Source organism: Heterocephalus glaber, unplaced genomic scaffold (assembly GCF_053883595.1).
Source record: "Heterocephalus glaber isolate CG9 unplaced genomic scaffold, H.glaber_assembly_v1.0 deba00001600, whole genome shotgun sequence".
In the NCBI taxonomy this organism is placed as follows: Eukaryota; Metazoa; Chordata; class Mammalia; order Rodentia; family Bathyergidae; genus Heterocephalus; species Heterocephalus glaber.
Window position 1 is genome coordinate 31,213,442 of NW_028258372.1, and position 21,972 is coordinate 31,235,413.

General features: G+C 35.1%; 1 long non-coding RNA gene across 1 annotated transcript in view; it reads left to right on the plus strand.

Moving 5' to 3' along the window:
* The window catches only part of LOC147823157 (uncharacterized), a 665,389-nt gene that overhangs the window by 388,906 nt on the left and 254,511 nt on the right, over positions 1-21,972 (plus strand). The window lies entirely within an intron of this gene.

Below are 21,972 nucleotides of genomic sequence, written 5' to 3' on the forward strand. Positions count from 1 at the left end.
GAGAATCTGAACCCACAGAAGCTAAGAAAAAGGCGCCTTTTCAGAAACAATGAATGGCCAGCAGTATAAAGTATTGCAGAGGTCAATGAGATAAGGCTGGGAATAGATTACTGTAGTTAGGAACAGAGCTGGGCTCTTTGTCTGAGCAGCATCAGGGCAGCAGTGGGAAAAGAAATCATTGTTCAGTGAATTAGGTTTCAGAGGAAAGTATATCTTGGAAGAAGTTTAGCCACAAAGGCTAAAGAGAGGGAAAATATTTGAAGGAAAAAGTAATTTCAAGAGCTTATTAAGATGGAAAGATGAGTGAATACTGGTAGTATGGAGATGTCCTAGAGGGAGAGGTTGAATGTATTAAGAACAAATACTGTAATCAATTAAGAAAGCCTTGAAGAGTCAGTACTGAGACGCAGAACCAGAGTGGAGGAAAAAATCACAGTTTCCCTGATATTCAGGATACATTTCATGTCGCCTCACAGTATACTTGATTTCCTTGGAATTCCATCGAGAATGCATGACCATTAGAATTGGGAAGTTAGGCCCAGACATTTTGAAGACTGCTACTCTTCAGGAGGGAGGGGCCCTGGTCCTTAGTCCTATTCAGTTTTCCTAGGTTATTAGCTTGAACTAGAAGTTCCACAGTCATTCCTTAAAGTGCCTAAAAGAGCTCAGATCTCAGCCTCCACAGGACCTGTAGATAACATTATTTTAAGCCCGAGAATCTACCAAGAGCTTGAGTAGATTTCATCCTATTCTCTTGGAAAATAAAAGTGATTGACTTGAAATTCCAAAGAGACCTAACTATGCCTCTTTCCACAGGGCAACACTGGTTTTTTTTTTTCTTTCTCTCTTTAAGCACAAACAGTATGTTCTTTGAGGAAAGAAAGAAATACCCAAAATATAGCTTAAAAAGTAAATCAAAGACTACCAAGGAGCAGTAATAGGGTTGTATCTCTTGTTAAAAGTAGCAAAATTCAAGTTAGATTTTACACACAAGTGTTTTGGGAAAGAAATTTATACAAATTATTGTCTCTCTTATGTATCTATTGACTAAAGATAGGGCTATTACCTGTTAATAGTGGAGAAGAGTATTAAGAAAGGAATGTGTAGAAAATCTAAAATCTCTTACTGAAGAAACATGACTATGGAAAAAGTAAGACTTTCTAGTCAATGTTCATCTTGAGAGAATATTTATGAGTTTTCAGAGGTACTGAAATTCTTCTCTTTAAATTATTCATCCAGCAAGACCCAGCAGTTTGTATTTGACAATGTGCCCTGGTTGGAGTTTTGCAAGGAGTACGTGGAACAAGAGGAAGGAAATGGAGGATGTTGACATGAATAGGACTGATGTGACTGATTCTAAGTGTAGGATAACTAGAGAAGAGAATAAAGATAGAAGGAGGCTGACAGGTATGGTGAAAATAAAATAATCCAAGACACTATGAATGAGAGAAATGTTGGGGAGTCAAAACGAAGAAGTGACCTTCACAAAAGGTATTGTTAGGATTGCACCTGCCTCAGAGTAACAGGGATTTTAAACAACAGAGAAAATGTCCTGAAAGGAGTACCTTAAACACACAGGGTCTAGTAGAAGAGCAGTTCAAACTTGAGAGTGTGGAGAGAACCTGTGTCCACAAAGGAAGATTAGCCTTCAACTAGGTGCTGATGACAAGGTTGGTTACTGTAAACTCAGAGATTCTCAAGGCATTTTAGAAGGTTTGGGGAAGGAACAAGCAATGAAAATTTGAGCCAGGAAATTAAAAGTACAGAAGAACATGGAAGGAGTTGCATAATGGCAAGAGTGGCCAAAAATAACATTTAACATGGGGCTTCCTTAGCAATGTAATTAATTTTCCCAGTCTGCTGATTCTTGTGGGAATACAAGGACTAGTTGAAGTTTGAGGAGAGAAGTAAAGATTGCTCTCTGGTAGGACAGCTCCTGTTTGATGAGAGCAAGATTGGAAGGAAGTCTAGTATAGAAGAGCAGGCGGTGGTAATATTTGCCTCTTCACTTTCTCAGTGTGTGCTGGAAATAGCAATGCTCTTTAGTAAAAAAAAAAAAAAGGCTCTTCTTGGGAGAGTCAGCAAATCTTAGCTGACATGGGACTGGTCCCAAGAAAGGCTAGATTGTGCATGCTTTCAGTTAGTTTCTTGGATGTTTATTGTAAGTTTGAAATAGCAGAGTTGTTTTTCAGGAAGTTTGTTCTGTTTATTTTTATCCTAATAGAAATATTGTACCACTGAATTATAAAAGTGGTAGAAAGTGACCTTTCTGCCTCTGACCATTTTTATCTTTGCCTTGTGGTTGGCAAAAGCTTTATGATATGATTTCAGAAGTGCTGGAAAAATCCTTCTTTTGTACCTAGTTCTCTTGTTACCTAACACCTTCTTAATATTTAATTTTTACATTGGAGAATAATTTCTTTCTTTAAATCCAAATTTGCCATGGGAAGAGCAGTTAATGTAGCCTTACAAATTCATGCTTTAATTTGATGACATCATTAATTTTTTGATATAAATATGACTTTTGAGGATATTGAGGACTATGAGAACAGAGTGTGGAACAACAGGAAATAGAAGACCCAAGATACTAACTATAAATTTAATTAGACAGCAAAGAGTAATATAATACTTAGAGTAGGCTATGGCTCTTTTCTAAAATGTTCTATAAATGTAAACATATTCAATCCTTACAACGATTGCACGAGGTGGATCCTATTATTATCCCATATTACAGATGAGAAAAATGAAGCATAGAGCAATTAAGGAACATATCCAGGACTGTACAGCTGAGCTGCCTGAAGCCTATCTTCGGCTAATTGAGGAGCACTGAGTATAATGGTTAACATTATAACACTAACACTATTCCCAGCACATTCACTCATTCTGATAGTTAATCAGTGTTGGGTTTCCAAGCAATTTATAAGGAATGATGCAGAAGACTATTTAAAAGAACCAATAGCATCTGCATAATTTAGAAGAGAATTGAGAATGATAAAACTGTCAGTACCCTCTCCTGTAGTGATTATGGAAGGCAGAGAAACTCAATTACATCCAATCAAATCTCAAACTCCAACTGTAGTGAGGAGTTATTATTAGTAGTGGTGAAAGCAGAAAACTACACATTAGGGTTCTGAATATGAAATTAATGAGACATATTAAAATTAAAAAAAATTTAAGCAGAAAATTTTAACTCTGTGTTCTAATTATTTTCCTCATTATGTTTTAACATTGTGTATTTCCATGTCATGTACCACGGGGTGGAGTCTGTAGCCTGGTACTACACTGAACAGCTTGGAAAGATCCCACCTGGCATTGATTTTTGTTCTCAGTTCATTTATAAAGTAATCCAAACAGTGGCATTTAATCTAAACAGAGATATAACATTTAGTTTCATACATAAACAGATGTGAACATTAAAACATTGGAATTCATTAAATGATAAACATGCAAACTCACATCAGTGAATGAAGGAGAAAATAGTTAATAGATGGTGCTAAGACAATTAGCCTAAAGTAATACAGGCAGGATACCTATTTAATTCTACACATCAAGATATATTTTATGTGTGGCCACAGTTTTCCAAATGACGTCTCAGGCTCAGTTTATAAAAATGGGGTTTGAATTGGTCTCAAGGGCACATGTCATCTGATCACATTTCTAATTCAGGATGTATGATCCTGAATGTTCTAGGTTCTTTGGAGAAATCATCACCCAAACATGAGCAAAAACACATTTAAGAACAGGGTTGTGGGACCTGGCGTCCCGATATCTTTTTTTGTGAGTGTGCTTGACTAAGCCCTAAATGGCTTGGAGAAATCACCAGAGACTGCCCCTGGGACAAGGCAGCAGCAGTCCAGGGGAGAGGCCTGTCAGGTGCAGCCCTTAGCTGGATGCCTGCTCTTTATGTGGCCAGTGATCTGGAGTGATGTTGTCTGACCCCTTGCTGTTATACCAGCCGTGAAACAGGGATGTTCAAAGTAACGTGGTAACCAAGATCATCTTCTGGGTCTGCATGGAGATTGGTTGTTGAAAGTTCTCCGTCTGAGTACTAAAGTATGGCCAATTCAAGAGTTTACTCAGGTGGGAGATTGATTCATGGATTACTGTTGCATATAATTCCCCAAAATAGTCTTGGACTTCCCATTCATTTGGCTATTGCAATTAATATTGATGGACATGTGACTCATTTTGACTTGTAGGTTTATATAATGGTTAGATCATTTAGACACTGACTTGGAGTAAAAGTCAAGCTCTATTACATAATACCCCAGTGTCCTCCAGTTTCCCAAATTAAAAAAAGTACTTAAAAATTTAGTACTATTGTAAAATAAATATTCAGCCAGCCATTCTCCTGATATATCTAAAAATCACCTAAATTTTCCATCTTTTTTTCTTCTATTCTCTTGTCATTCACTAGAAAAAAACCAGAATTCTGATTTTTCTTTTTTGAGGATAGAAGACCCTGTAACTTTGCAGATAGTGGCTAAGAACACAGCCATTTCTTTTTGTTTGTTTGTTTTGGTTTTTTTTTGGTACTGGGCTTGAACTCAGGTCCTTGCGCTTGGGTAGCAGGCGGCAAAACCACTTAGCTAAGTCCCCAGCCCTGAACACAGCCATTTCTGTACCAGCAGACTGTTTCATCTGGACTGCACCCCGACCTGGATAATTCACTGGGATCATATTGCTTTGCCCCAAGGAGGCATAAGTACCACATCTTTTAAATGCTGTCAGAGTTCAGACCTGCTCTTGGGCCTCTTATGCCTATTCTCTCTGCTTGGATTGAGAATCCTTCAGTCCTTAACCTTTGTTTTTGCTCTGGGCCTTGATCCATTCCTTTCTTTGGTCCTCTACCTTTTCTTATACCATCAAGATTATTTTACAGTGTAATTAATAAGGGACATATCATTTTCCATTTGGAGGAAAACATTATCTTTAATTAGCTCAGTGAGAAATCTTAAAATTTAGATCAACTTTAGTATATTCTAAAAACTTGTTGAGCATGTTTTTTTAGTTTCATTCATTCTTGTGATTATGTTCAACTAACTGTCATTTGCAAACTCAGTGTCAGACGTGATGTTATGTGTTACACATGATGCCCGTCATGCTGAGCACTACATGGTGATCCCTGTCCTCATAACAATGTGTGAGAAATGGAAACTGAAAGTTTCAGTAGCCAGCCTAAGATTACATGTCTATACATCTCAGAATAAGAATTCAAACCATTATACATTTTATTCAAAATGATATAATTTTTCCATTTAATAAAAATATGTTTACTTATTTTTTGCACTAGTCCGTGTTATATGTTGGATTTTTAATACCAAGCACTTATAAAAGTTACATTTAATTCCAGTAGGAGTCAATCAATAGTATTCTGTTTCATAGTCAGAGAAAGTAAACTGAAAATACTGAAGGTATACCTGAGCAATTTCTGACATAACTTTAACTGATTTTACTGACTGCATGAGAAAAAAAAGGAAACAATCAAGTCTGGCTGATAGAAAACATGATTTTCTACACTGATTATACTAATCAAATTAAAATTTAGGTATCTACTCATAAAGAGAACTTTAATCTTAGAGACTGTTTGAATTGGCCCGTGTGAAATAGATTATCACAAATAGTTTTCAAATATTGCAGCATAACAAATATTTGTCCCATATTTATTAGTTTTTCTTCTACAATTATCAGTAAGAATCTAACTTATTATAAATATTTATGTCTGAGTGATATGTATATGCCTCTACTATATGTAAAGATTCTTTCACTGTTAATATTTCCTGAATACTTTTGAAATTAAATTGTTTAACTATGTTTGAGGCTATGTATTCATTTTTTACATTTATTTTCCAGTATGTTAATAGTGAAAAATATTTTAAAAATCTTTGGACCTTTTAGACTGCTGAGTATAACAATCTGAGAGCAATATGAGGCCATTGTATTTTAAATAATGCTTAAAGGGTAAGAATAAAGTTATATCTGTCACAGTTGAAAATACTTGAATTAATCACTTTTTCTTTATGGACCTACCTAAAGATCCTTGGGGAATTTTGTAAATCAAAGTATTACTCAGAGTTCAAATTTGCATTTGGATTTTTGATTCAAATACAAATTTGCAGTGTCATAATTTGACAACTTCTGATTTGATTTACCACTCCAGAAGACATTTGGGTTTTGTATGTGTAGCTATACATGTGTCCACTTTTGTACGTGGGAAATTTATAAGGATAAATTCCAGCAAAAAGATTGTATAACAATTATACCCTGGAACTCTGACTACAAAATTTAATCACGAAATGTCCATTTTTAAAATTATATTCAGATGTACCTTAATTTTATAATAAATCTCCATTTGCTCCTCCATTGTCATAATATTGCTTTTCTCAAAATCTCCACCCACTTCGCTGTATGTTCTTGTACTTCCTAAGAATGACGTCAATCACCTTAAGTACTTCAATGTTCAAATTTATCATCATCTGCTTATATCTTTACTTTTTAGTTTTTAAAGGCCCTTCTACTACTGCCTGACAAGAGTCTCCTTACTTATATTTTAATTGTTCTTGCTTCTATCCTCAGAAAATTTTGCCCTGTTAGTTAACCTGGTTTCTCTTCTGTTTTAAACTTTCTCTACTGATTTAATTTTCTTTTTAGTGACCAAAGTAGCTTCCAAGCAAATATAGCCCTCCTCAAAGTTGACCACCTCCACTTATTAATTAATTGTTCTCCTTTCCTTTACACTTAAGTACATGTAATAGAGTCTGTTTCAGCATCTACATTTTCATTGTTTACTTCAATTTACTATAATATGGCTTCTATACTTTTTACAGCATTAAAATTGTATTTTAGGTTTGGTTATGGCCACTTCTTGGTCCATATCTAACTTGACTTTCTTGTAGCATTTAGCCTTATAATCGTGTTGTTCTTATTCATATTTGATTTTGAACACAGAGTCTTTGTCCTAGGATATCTCCAATCATTTTTTTTCCTTTGAATTACTTTTATTTTGAGATAGGTTGCTAAATTGGCCAGGCTGGTCTCAAACTTTTGATCCTCCTGTCTCAGCCTCCCAGAGTGCTTGGATTGCTGTGTGTGCTACTGTGTCCAGCTCTTAAAAAGGGATTTCAGTTTATAAGTAATTCTTGATACATTGGTTGATTCAGTCACCCAGCCAAAGAGAAATTTGGTAGAAATGTTCAAGTTTTTAACCCTCCATTATCAACAGAATTCAATGGATCTTTATGTATATTTGAATACACACATTTTCATGTATATCCTCTCTTGTTCATCACCAGTATTACTCTCTTCTCTGAAAATATTACCATTGTTTTATTTGTGTTATGGCTTTTATCTAGATGTTTCCCCCAAAGCTTCATGAGCTCATAGGGGATACTTTTTAGAGTTTGCTGGACCTAAGTTGTGATACTGGGAATAATGGTGTGTGATATTAAATTAGTCCACTCATTGGATTTAGTATAGCTAATGGATTTGTTGAAGACAGAAGCCCCAGCCTGGGTGTGGATGGATAGTTTGGACGGGATCAAAGATATACGCCAGCTTGCTGCCGGTACTGCTTGCTGCCTGTTGCCTCCTGGCTGCTCTGCTGTAGACTGTTTCTCTTCCATGATACCCCTCTGCCATGCCACCTTGTCTTGGAGCCAGCTGACTCTGTACTAAAACCTTTACAAACTGTGAGCTGAAATATCTCATTTAACTTCGGTGTTAGGTATTTTGTCTCAGCAACACAAAAAGTAACCAAGCCAGTTAGTTTTATAGTAACTGTTTTTCTACTTGAAAACTTGAAACGATTTGACTCATAGTTGTATCATTCTTCAAATGCTTGCTGAATTTTGAAAACATTAATTTAGTTATAGTTATATCTAATGATACTGTTTTATGCCATGTTTCCGAAATATTGCTTCAGTGATTTTCTGTGAGCTAGACATTGTCAATTTTAAGACCACTGTCCAACATCTTTACATGTAAGAATTCTGATTTAGCCATTTTAAAAATACTAATATTAGGTCTTTATTCATTTCATGGAAAGCTGCCTGGCACCTCAACAAGGAATGAATATTGATTAGCAATCATGATAAGTCCATTGCCCCTGACAATAACTAGTTTAAGAGGGACTATCTAATGCAATTTTGGATAATTAACTGAGGAAGTATCTGTTGTGGGTAATGTTCCTTACCTGCAAGCAGGGAGATACAGAGCAGAAAAGAGAATTTATTTCTTTGGATATTGTTGAATGAAGATATAATGCCTAGGGTTCCCATCTATCCCAGGAGTAGCTGACACTCTGTAGCATGCAAAGCGGAAAAACAAAAAATTGGAATCCTTATTGACATCACTGCGACACTGAATTATTAATGAAACTATGTTATCTAGAGACTACTTTTTATACGAGATAATACATCTTCTTTTGAAGCCACTTCTTAAGTTTTCTGTTGCCTATAGCCCAAACGTTTTGATAAAATTTATATCAGTTACCTGAGAGTTTATTAAAATTATTTACTTCAAGGTGATTCTGGTTTATTAAATCTGGAGATTAGGCTCCGCAATCTACATATGTAACAGTTTGCTCAGGAGATTTTGATGAACAGCTAATTTTTTTTTTAATTTGTATGACTAACCCTTTCTAAGATATGGGCCTTGTAGATTTTTCTCTAGCCTATTGTTCATTACTCTGCAAAACACAAAATGTCAAGTTAAGCTGAGCTATCTGAAATTTCACATTTTGCTTTTTCTCATGCTCCACCTTTCCCTGGGATGTGATTTTTCTCCTTTCTGATTGCAATATTCAATTCAGTGTTAAAGATTCAGCTTGGTGTGTTTCTTTTCTAAGTTCTTCTGTTATATGTAAGTGCAGTTTATAACTCCATTTTTGTGCTACCATTTTATCCAGAAATACCATTTTTATTTTTGCATATGAGACACCAGCCTAGTTTCCATGCTGTATTTGCTATTAAGTTTAGCATTCTTGAGAGAAAAAGTGATCTTCTGTTTTAATTCAGTCTTCTTTTTGTCCTAGTAAATTCATTGCATAGATAGTTACTCATTAAAGGTTTATAGGGATCAAGAGGTGGAGGGAGTGGAGGGGAAGGAGATGAAAAAGGAATTGAGCTGTGTTATGTACGGATAGCAACTCTACACAAGGAATGTACACATTACGTACTGCAAATATTTACTAATCACAAATTACGGGGTAGAATTAAATTGAAGAATCAGAACCCTTTCTACGAGTTAAGGGAACTATGCTAGGAAATGGTGGTAAATGATATTGCCTTAGTTAAACTGTGCTGTACATGGGATAGAAGACACAATTATCCTTCAATTAATCAATATTCATGAAAATTCAAGGATAAAAGATAATTTTTATATGAAACAACATAGAAATTTACTTTGGTATATATAATCACATTACATATACATGAAATTAGTATATATCTACATGTTAAATATCATAAATATATCTAGTCTAATAAAATTTTATTAGGTCATCAGGTTTATGAACCAAAATTAACAGGTGAGAAGCTTTTAAAAATTATATTCCTGTGTAATACATCTTTGGCACGATAATGCATGTGACCCCGACCAGCATTTTTCTCCAAATCAGTGACACTTATTAACCATAAAAATACATTTTAAAATTCATCTGTTGGGCTGCTATGAATACCACTATGTGGAATTCAGGCAAATATAAGTCAGGGAATGCAGAATAGTAAACAGAGCACTGAAGCCAGTTTTATCCTTGAAGGCATTTAATAAATCTGATGAAATTGAATTTCTCTCTTTGTGTTTCTCAGGACATACAGAGCACAAAAGAAAATCAAGTGCCCATTCAAGGACAATAAGAAAAAACACTCTATAAGTGAAATAAAGCCCCACTTAAAAATACTCATGTCCTAATTCCTAGAATGTATGAATAAGTTATGTTACATAGCAGCAAAGAATTAGCTAATTAGCTACTGTTAAAATATGGAGCTTAGCTTGGACTACCTAGGTGAGCCAGGTGAAATCACAAATTTCCTTAGAATCGATGAGGAGGAATACTTTGGCCAGAGTGCCATGAGCCAAGCATCTGGGCATCCAGAAAGGAAGGAAGTGAATTCTCCCTGCAGCCGGAGAAAGGAGCATGGTGTTGTGGACACTTTGACTGTAGCCTAGTGAGACTCACTGTAGACTTTGAGATAGTAGAACAGTAAGATAAGTTTATATTATTTTAAGCCAGTTAATGTGCAGCAATTTTTATAGTATCCATTGGAAACTGAGACATCTTCCCTGATCCCAACATAATTATAGTTTGAATACAAGGTATCTCTCCAAGTGTCTTAGTCAGCTTGAGCTTCTCTAACAATACTATAGACTAAGTGGCTCAAACAGTGAACATTTATTTCTTGTATTATTGTGCGATGCTAGTTCCAAGATACAGGCATGAACAGATCTGGTGTCTGGTGGGGCAGTCTTCCTGGAATGCAGATAAATGTCTTCTATATTCACATAGTGAAGAACCAGAGAAGCAAAACGAAGCTCTCTGTCTTCATTAATTTCAAGAGGCTTCACCTTCTAATCTTAGCACATTGGGGATCAGGATGTCAACATATGGATTTTGAGGATACACATGCAGTGAGTAAAACAGGTCTAACTGGAAGTAAGTTAGCTCCCTGAATATTGCCAATCAGTGCATGAGAACAAGAATCTTCTTATTTGCTAGCCAAATTCCCCATTGTCAGTAACCAATATGCTCCCTGGATAGCTGACCTTAAACCTTGAAAGCCAAAACACAGGATTAAATTTAGTTGCATGTAATACTCTGTGGCAAAAGCAAATATATAGTCTCTCTGTAAGAAGCCACTTTTAAACCTTGAAGAATCTCGAAGATAAAGTTCTGAGAAATATGAGCTCATTGTGAAATAAACAAAAATATAGGTTTCCATGCAGAGAAATAAGCAGGACAGCAGGGTAGAAGACTTAAGTACATAAAATAGGAATAATACAGGACAATGAACAACACAGAAATAATGACAGAATACAAAATGAGCAGGTGAAGTCCTTGAAAGAAATAGAAGGGATTGAATTTTGAATAATGAACAAGAGGATGTAAAATTAGATGTAGTTTTAAAAGCCTTATAGGGATGAAAAACAGTAACTGAAATGAAAACTTCGCTATTTATTTTTATTGCCATAACCTGCGATTTACTTTCAAAATACAGTAGGTATTTATCTTCCTATCTGTCTCCTGTTTCTGGAGGCTGGGAAGTCCGAGGTCGTGGCACTGGCACCAACGCAGCATTTGGTGAGAGCCTTCTTGCTACGTCCTGCCACGGTGGAGGACTTCAATGGTGACACAAGTCAGAAGTACCAGAGACAGCTCTCTTATGTTCAAATCACTCTCTCGAAAACCCATTAATCCATTATTGAATTTGTCAGCTCCCAAAAGTCCCATTTCCAAATACCATTAACATATGAATTCAGAGATGAAATTTCTGACACATGAAATTTGGGGGATACATTTGCTTATGAAAGAAGGAAAGGAAAGATTTAAAGGACATGTCTTTTGTTTGGAACAGAGAGATCATGAAAAGAGCACATTAAATACATTTTATTAGAATAAATGGAAGAAGGTTTAATTATGCATGCAGCATAATATGTAGTGCAAAAGTCTGTTGATAACTGACCAAATTCAAGGCTGTGTTTTAGGTTTTATGATAGGTAGAGAGACACATGAGATTTGATCCTAGTTCTCAGAGAACTTTCCTAAGGTTTGCAGTTCAAATTGATGTAACATTTGAAATAAGATTGATTTTAAAGAGACTTGAGGTAATGATTTTTTTATTAATTGAGCATGTGATAAAATTTGACTTATATCATCATCTATATATATATATAATTTTTAAATATGCCAAGTAACTTACTCATATATACTTTATTCACGTAGTTTTGATCCATTTGCTGTTATTTCTATCTCTCAAAATATGTGGGAAAGGAGAAAGGGAAGAAGTAAAACTCAAATAGCCATTGTAATGAATAACTCATCCATGATTAAATTTTTGACTACATTGCATATTGGGAATTATATATATATATATATACACACACACACACACACACACACACACACGTCATTTCTTTTTTCCTGTTATTATTTATGAAAGAAAGTGGACTCTTATTAAGCTCATTGGACTTACAATCACTTTTGATATATTCTTAGGGCTACTGATAAAGTTTAAAAGAAAAATATGTAAATAGGGCATATTTAACTCACAATTTTATTTTCTGGTAATTTGCTGGCATGAGGATCGAATTGTTATATAGAAGATGATAAAGTGTACATTCACAGCATATATTCAGTGCGTCCAATAGAGTATTAGTGGATTGTGTTTTATATCATTCAGAAATCTCTCCGGATGATTGGATTATTGTTACATAATGAATTCAGGCCAGACATTTATATTTATTTTTCACTTAATTAAAAATAATCATAAAGTACTTGCAGACTAACACAGAGAAGATTAGCTTTGCTTGATGTGCTTCCAACTTACAATACATCACACAGGGCCCGTTTTCACGGCTTTGTGCATTCACTACCTGCCCTTCCTCTCAGAATACAAAATGAATTAGGTGGTTGCCTGTGCTCCCATAGTTTCACTTGAGGAACCCTTGCATTGCTTTCATAAAGCATGGCACTTACTCATTGATTTGTCTCTGTCCATAACCTGGGGGCAGTTCAATGACAGGAATTATTTATCTTTGCAGTCCCTAAAGTGTGGTCAACTAGTAGATCCAATGATTTATTTTCTAATATTTAAATCAGCCTTATTTACAGTTATCCTGAGAATTAAAATTCAGTGAAGTTTGAATTTGGGTAAATGCACTAAATATGGGCCATTTTTAAGTAAAATATAAACGACAATTCAGTTACTTTTTTTGGTATATCCTTTTATTGGTACATTTTAGGTGTACAGCATAATGACATTCATCATTGGAGATATGCACCTTTACATACTCTCTTGGTTCTTATTTTTCCCACTTCCCTTGCCCTCCATTCCACCCCTCCATTGCTCCCTATTTACAAAGATTTTGTTCCTATTTTTTCATTTTCTCATATTAATTCCATTCCTTTCTTTCCTTTCCCCTACCCATCCCACTTCCCCTTCCCTTTTGCCCCTTTTCTTCCTATTTCACATTATCTATTATAACTTTTAGTCCTTATTTACACTTTCAGTTTCTCACACTAGAGAAACTATTCGGTATTTACATGTGTGTCCTATTTATTTCACTTAAGAGTATCGCCTCAATGTGCATCCATTTACCAAAAAATGTCTCTAATTTCTCATTTTTGATGGCTGAGTAGTACTCCATTTTATTAAAAAACCACATTTTCTTGATCTAGTCTCCAGTTGATGGGCATTTGGGCTGTTTCCAAGTTTTAGCTATTACAAACTGTGCTGCTATGAACATAGGTGCACATATATCTCTGTGGTATGATTCTTTTAATTCTTCGGGGAAGATACCCAGCAGGGGATAGCTGGGTCAAATGGGACCTCTAGTCCTAGTTCTTTGAGGTATCTCCATACTGATTTCCACACTGGTTGCACCAATCTACACCCCCACAAGCAGTGGAGCACTGTTCCCCTTTCCACACAGCCCTGCCAGCATTTGTTTTTGGTTGATTTCATGATAGCCATTCTTTCTGGAGTGAGGTGGAATCTCAGCCTTGTTTTCATTTGCATGTCTCAAATGACCAGTGATGTTGAACATTTTTTCATATGTTTATTTGCCATTTCTACTTCTTTGTCTGAGAAATGTCTGTTCATTTCAGATGCCCATTGTTGGATTATGTCTTCAAATTTGGGAGGTCTGATTTTTATAAGTTCTTTATAGATTCGAGATAGTAGACCTTTGTCTGAGAAACAGCTGGTGAAAATGTTTTCCCACATTGTGGGTTGTCTCTTCACACTGCTGGAGGTTTCTCTTGCTGTGTAGAAGCCTTTTAATAAGAAGAGATCCCACTTGTTGATTGTTTCTGCTAGCTCACAGGCAACTGAGGTTTTGTTCATAAAATCTTTTCCTACACCGATGTCTTCAAGGGTTCTACCTAACCTCTGTTCCAACTGGTTCAGAGTTTCTATTTTAATATTTAGATCTTTAATCCATTTTGATTTTAGTTTTGTGCATGGTGAGAGATATAGGTCTAGTTTTCATCTTTGGCAAGTTGAAGCCCAATTTTTCCAGCACTATTTATTAAAGAGGCTATCTTTCCTCCAGTGAGGGTGTTTGGCTCCTTTATCAAAGATGAGATGGCTGAGTGTGTCTGGTGTTGTTTCTGCATCTTCTAATCTGTTCCACTGCTCCTCAGGTCTGTTTCTTTGCCAGTACCATGCTGTTTTTATCACAGTAGCTTTGTAGTATAGTTGCAGGTTGGGGATTGTGATACCCCCTGCCATGTTTCTGTTACCTAGAATTGCTTTTGCTATTCTGGGTTTCTTCTTATTCCAAATGAATTTTTGGATTGTTTTCTCATGGTCCATGAAGTATGCTGCTGGGATTTCAATTGAGATTGCATTGAATCTATATAGCAGTTTTGGAAGTATGGCCATTTTCACTATATTAATCCTTCCTACCCAGGAGCAGGGGATGTCTGTCCATTTTCTGATATCATCTTCAATCTCTCTTTTCAGCGTGCCATAGTTTTCAGAGAAGAGGTCTTTGATTTCTTTCATTAGGTTGATTCCTAGGTATTTCAGTTTTTTGGATGCTATTGTGAAAGGAATTTTGTGCCCTATTTCTGTCTCAGTGAGCCTGGTGTTCCTGTAGAGGAAAGCTATTGATTTTTGTGTGTTGACTTTGTATCCAGCTACTCGACTGAATTTGGTTATTAAGTCTAGAAGACTTTTGGTGGCGTTCTTTGGGTCTTTAATATAGAGTATCATGTTATCTGCAAATAAGGACAATTTGACTTCTTCATTTCCTATCTTTATTCCTTTTATTTCTTTCTCTTGTCTAATTGCTGTGGCTAATGTTTTCAAAACTATATTGAACAAGAGTGGTGATAGTGGACATCCTTGTCTTGTTCCTGATTTTAGTGGGAATGATTTCAGTTTTTGACCATTTAACATGATACTGGCTGTTGGTTTTTCATAGATGGGTTTTATCAGATTGAGGTAGAGAACATCTATTCCAATTTTTTGTAGGGTTTTTATCATTAATGCATGTTGCATTTTGTCAAATGCTTTTTCTGCATCTATGGAGATAATCATATGGGTTTTGACCTTGGCTCTATTGATATAGTGTATTACATTGATTGATTTTCGTATATTGAACCATCTCTGCATCCCTGGGATGAATCCCACTTGATCAGTGTGTATGATCTTCTTGATGATCTTTTGCATTCTATTTGCCAATATCTTATTAAGGATTTTTGCATCTATGTTCATTAGTGAGATTGGCCTATAGTTCTCCTTTTCATTTGGGTCTTTCTCTGCTTTGGGGATCAAGGTGATGCTTGCTTCCAGGAATGATTGCTGGAGTATTGCTTCCCTTTCAATTTCTTTGAAGAGTCTAAACAGTAGTGGCAGTAGTTCCTCTCTAAATGTCTTATAGAATTCAGCAGTGAAGCCATCAGGACCTGGGCTTTGCTTAGTTGATAAGTTTTTAATTACACTTTCAATTTCATTGGTTGATATTGGGTTGCTTAGAATTTTTAGGTCTTCTTTGTTGAACTTTGGTAATTCATATGTATCTAGGAATTTGTCCATTTCTTCTGTGTTTTCCATTTTATTGCCATATAGGTTCTTGAAGTAGGTATTGATGATCCTCTGGATTTCTGCTGGGTCTGTTGTAATTTCACCCTTTTCACTCCTAACTGCATGGATTTGGGCCTTTTCTTTCCTTTTTCTGATAAGGTTGGCTAAGGGTTTGCCAATTTTTATTATTATTCTATTTATTATTGTTATTCTTTCAAAGAACCAACTCTTGGCTTCATTAATTTTTTGTATTGTTCTCTTAGTCTCCATTGAATTGATTTCTGCTTTGATCTTTATAATTTCCTCCCTTGTATGAGCTTTGGGTTTTTTCTTCTCTTCTTTTTCCAGAAGCTTGAGGTTCAGCATCAGGTTATTTAATTGGGCTTGCTCTGTTTTCCTAATATATGCATTCACTGCTATGAATTTCCCTCATAAGACTGCTTTCATTGTGTCCCATAGATTCTGATATTGTACTGTCATTGTCATTTAATTGAAGCAACTGTCTGATGTCTTCTTTAATTTCCTCTGTGACCCATTGCTTATTTAAAAGTGTATTGTTCAATTTCCATGTTTTATGAAATTTTTTGTGGGTTTTTTTTGCTATGGATTTCCAATTTCATTGCAGTATGTTCTGGTAATATACAAGGTATAACTTCAATTCTTTTACACTTACTTAAACATGTTCTATGAGCAAGTATGTGGTCTGTTTTGGAGAATGACCCTTGTGCAGCTGAAAAGCATGTGTTTTCTGATTTTGTCAGTGGAACACTCTGTAAACATCTGTTAAGTTCATATGTTCAAGAGTTTGATTGAGTTCTAGTATTTCGTTGATTTTTTGTCTAGTTGATCTATATATTTGTGACAGTGGGGTATTCAAGTCCCCCACTAATACTGTATTAGTGCTTTATGGTTTTTCATTTCTGTTAGGATTTGTTTTATATAGTTAGGTGCACTAGTGTTTGTTGCATAGATATTTATGATTGTCATCTCTTCCTCTTGGATTATTCCCTTTACAAGGATATAACGTACTTCTTTGTCTCTCTTAATGAGTGTGGGTTTGAAATCCACTTGGTCTGCAAACAGGATAGCTACTCCTGCTTTTTTTTGGATTCCTGTCGCATGGAGTATTGTTTTCCACCCTTTAACTTTCAGTCTATTACTTTCTTTTTGAAATAAGTGTGGTTCTTCTATGCAGCATATTGTTGGATCTTGCTTCTTGACCCATTCTGCCAGTCTGTTTCTTTTGATTGGTGAGTTGAGACCATTAACATTGATGGTTATAATTGATATGTATTGAGTTATCATTGTCATGACTTTTTCTTTTTGTTTGATCCTCCCCCTTTGCTTTTTAATTTCTTGTGGTTCTGGTCTTCCTGGGGTTGTGATCCTCATTGTCTTTTCTTAGGATTTTGTCTAAAATTTTTTGGAGTGCTCTTTTGGTATTCATGAAATTCCTAGGGTGCTCTTTGTCATGAAAGTATCTTATTTCTCCATTTTGAAAGATAGTTTTGCAGGGTACATCAATCTGGGTTGGAGGTTGTTTTCCTTTAGGACTTGAAATACATCACCCTAAGCTCTTCTTGCTTTGAGGGTTTGCACTGAGAAGTCTGCTGTGATTCTGATGGGCTTTCCTTTGTATGTGATTTGTTTCTTTAACTGCTTGTAGAATTTTGATCTTCTGTTGGGTTTCTGGCATCTTAACAATTATATGCCTATGTGTAGATCTTTTTTGATCAAGGCTAGTTGGAGTCGTACATGCCTCGCTTATCTGTATGTCAAGTTCTTTTCCCCTGCTTGGGAAGTTTTCTGCCATCACTTCTGTGAACAGTTTTTTTATGTTATCTGCACTCTGTCCTGTTTCTTCATTGACTCCAATCACTCTTATGTTATTTTTCTTTGCATCATCTAGCAGCTGCTGGATTGATTTCTCATGGTCCCTTACAATTTTAAAGAATTTTTTCTTTTCCTGGTCACTAATTGCAATCTTATCTTGTATATCTGAAATTCTGTCCTCACATTGGCTCATTCTGGTGTGTAGACTTTCGATGGAGCTTTTAATCTTCTGGAAATCTGTTTGCATCTGTTTTATGGATTCAATTTGTTTCCTGTGTTGCATTCCATCATGTTCCTCAGTTCTTCTATTTTTTTATCTGTATCCTCTCTAGATTTATTAATCATGCCTTGCACTATGGGCACAATCTTTGGTGTTATGTGAAAAATTATTTCTGGTTTCATTTTTTCCAGATCCTCTTTCGTTGCTAGTTCAGGGAGTCCAGGTGGTTGAGTATCAAAGTGTTCCATCTCGTTTCCCTTTGGGGTTTTTGTAGGTGATCTGGAAGTCTGATTCTGAGGCTTATTTACCTGTTTTTTCATGTCGATGGGGTGTGTGTGTTTGTGTGTGTGTGTGTGTTCCTGGCACCCGTTCAGCTGACCTCTATGCTGGGAGCTGTGGCACACCTACCCAGAAGCCTCTTGCACGCTGGGAGCTGTGGCACGCCTGCTCAGAAACCTCCCTCTGGCTGAGAGCTGTGGTACAGTGACCTGGAAGTCTCTTTTGGACTGGGAGCCGTGGCATGCCTATCTGGAAGCCTCCTCCAGGCTGGAATCTGTGGCACACCAACCTGGAAGCCTCCTCCATGCTGGGAGCCATGGCACGCCAGCCCGGAGACCTCCTCCATGTTCAATTACTTTTGAAGAGAGTTAAACATTTGTCCAATTTCTTGTTGGGATTTTGGAAGTTGAGTATCAAGTTTCTTTGCAGATTGAGGCAATATCAGCTTCATATGCTATTATTTTCAAGAAAAAAAAACATTACAGAGGGAAATCCAAGATAATGGAGAACAAAAAAAGGATCTTCATCTGATTATATGATTGTTGTTTTATTATGAAATATTTCTCTAGCCATGGCAATCCTTCTTGTATTGAAATGTACTTTGTATTATTAATATATATCTCATTTCTCGATTAGTGCTTGTATGGTTTATTTTTTCATCTTTTAATATCCATACCCTTATATCTATTTTATGGTTGTTATGAATAGTATATAATTATAAAAGTCAATCTCATCACCTCCAGTTTTTTTTGAGTATCCTGTATGTTTACATTTAATAAGATTATTAATATATTTAGATATAAGTCCACCCTGTTCTATTTGTTCACTGTTTGTGTTATTGTTCTCAGGTTCTGTGTGCTTCCTTTTCTCTTATCCGTTTTAGTTAATTAGATATATGTGTATTATATTTCATTCTTATATTGTGATTTTTACTATTCATCTTTGTATTGAGTTCTCAGTGGTAAAACAAGATACTTAGCATTTATCACAGTCCACCTTAAACTAACACTATTCTACTTTTCAGTGAACCTAAAAGCTGTGGAAAACTACTATTTATGTTTTTTGTGCTGTTACTGACATATAATTTGCTCCTAGATATATTTTACATATCATATATTTTATCTGCTTTAACTCACCAATATTCTTCTAAATAAAACTTTTGAGTAATATTTTACATATATACATTTATATCCCTTTCTAGTTCTCTTTATTTTTTTTTTGGCACTGGGCTATTTTCATTATTTGCCCTTGTCAGAGGGACGTTCTTTAAAATTTCTAATAGTGTAGCTATCTGGGAGCAAATTATTTCATTGTTTGTTTTAAAATTTCTTTAATTGATCTCATATATGAAGGACATTTTCATCAGGTATAAAATTCAAGATGGACTTTTTTTTTTACCCCTCAGCAATTTCAAATTGTGATTCTCTTGTCCTTTAGCTTTTATTCTTGTCATCATGAACATAATGTATTTCCCTCCCTTCTATTCTTAAATTTTAAAAAAGTATTTTCAAATTGTGATATGCTTTTGAAGTTGATTTTTGTTTTTCTGTTTTGTCATGGGAGAGGATCACTGAGGTTCTTGGATGCATTGGTTAATGAAATACTTTAATTTTGGAAAATTAGAGAAATAGTCCTCATGATATTTTCCACATGTTGTATGCCTCCTCTCATGTAGACTCCATGGTAAATGTACTGAAAAGATACACACATGTCAGGTTCTATTCTAATTCTTTGTCTTGCACTTCTCTTTGGGCTCATGTTCACTATTCCTTTATTTCATTGTGCCTATTCTGCTATAAGCTCATGTAATGATATGATTTCCTTACTTCAAATATTATATGCTTTTTTAGTTCTAGAGCTCTTTGGCTTGATTTTTACATTTTCTATATTTAGAATTTTTGGAATTACTATATTTTTAATCCATTTTGAAAAAAGTTTACTCTAAATTATATATATGTAAATTGTATATATTTTACACACAGACACACACAACATATAAATACTAATTCCAGTGTCTGGTTCTGTCTATTAACAGTTATTTTGGGTAATATTTTCCCTTCCCTTCATATTTCTTATAAATTTTTACCATATGTTGTTGACTGTGGTTGGAAGAACAGTAGAGACTAAAATTGGTAATGTTTTCTTTTGAAACACTATGGTACTTTCCTTTGTCAGTAGTTAGAGTAAGGTGCTGATTTTGTTGTTGTTATTGCATTTGTTTTTGTTTTAGGTGTTGATCTTTTTGATCTGATGAGAGGTTAAACTGAATTTGGATTGTTAGGAATGTTCACTTTGTGTTTGATTTCAAAACACTTAGGGACAGAATCAGGCTGCTTCCACTCCTATCAGCAGACTCCAAGGGTCTCTCCATTCAGCACTGTTCGTCATGCCCTACAATAACACTTATTCCACAAATGTGGGCAAAGGTAGTAGATTCCGTGCATAAACTCTACTTTGGGGATTCCTTCATATTCTTATACACCATATCAGAAAATGAATGGCAATTATAATTCCGTTAGTGCCTCCTTTTACCACCAGATTTTTGTCTGCTTATGCATGGTAACTCTTGGATGCACCCACAATTAACTAATATACCTCAAAAGTGACCGCTATTGCTCTAGAATAATATTCCTCTTTGTAATTCTTTTCACCCACAGTTTTTCAGAAGCTTTAAAGAATATGTAATATGTTATCCCCTGTTCTCTAGGAATAAGGCAGAGTTGTGATCTTTTGTGTACTTTCATATGTTAACTAAAGAAGAATCATCAATGTAGTATTTAAAAGAAAATCTAAATTAGAAAAACTCTGACATTTAAATTAATCAATTTATTGAACTTTTAGTGATTTCTGATTCTGTACCAAGAATTGTACTAGGTCCAGGAAATATAGTAATGAGCAAAATACACAGTTGTTAATAACCCTCAAATATTATGATATAAATATTTTAATAGGTCAAAATGTAGATTTTTGAAATAGCTGTCACATTATGTATTTAAATTGTTTAGCTTTGAGAGAACTATTTTATTCTATAACTTTTATAATGGATCTGGAATATTCTATTATTTGCTATTTTTAAAATTCTGATTTGACCAGATGCTGTATTATTCTTCAATAAACTATTTCAGTAGTGGTCAAAATTCCTCAGATATGAAATCTTATAGGTTCACATAATATAGGTTCCTCAGAAGTTCATTATATAAAGAAACAAACAGAGGCTTAGGCTCTGGTTTTAGTGGATCTGGAGTGTCTGAAACCTAACTAGCTCAGCTTCTCTATTTTGTCCTCAAATTGCTTTTGCTTGAAGCCTGTCTTTTAAGAAGCTCCAAGATTTCCCTCTGCTCCCTAGAGATCTGAAGAACACAATTGGAAAACCATTTAAGGAGATCATCTATGCAGACAAAGGATTTTTCTGTTTTCTTTTTATTACTATTTTTCTTCAGATCCCTAAGAAATTAAATGCGTAGGTGAAGTTAATGGTTGGTTTGAAATTAACTGTGATATATATATATATATATATATATATATATATATATATATATAAATACAGAATTACTGTATCTAATAGTTCTTTGGGGTTTTCCTCTAGTTCTACTCCATTGAAGTAGAGATTCTCAGGAGTTAGAAATAGCCTTGGAGATAATTTAGTATAGCCTCCTACTCAATGCAAGGCTCCTCTTCAACATCCCTGACAGACGGTCCTTTGGCTTCTGCTTGAGCACTTCCAGTCACTGGAGTTCATTAGCTTCTGAAACTGTTTCATCTTGAAAATATCTCATGATTTAGAAAATTTCTTATACCAATACCAAGTACACATCATAGTGATTTCCAATTATTAACAAAATTATTTTCACACTTTCCGTGACCTCTTTTCCACCTGACCTAATTTGTATTGCT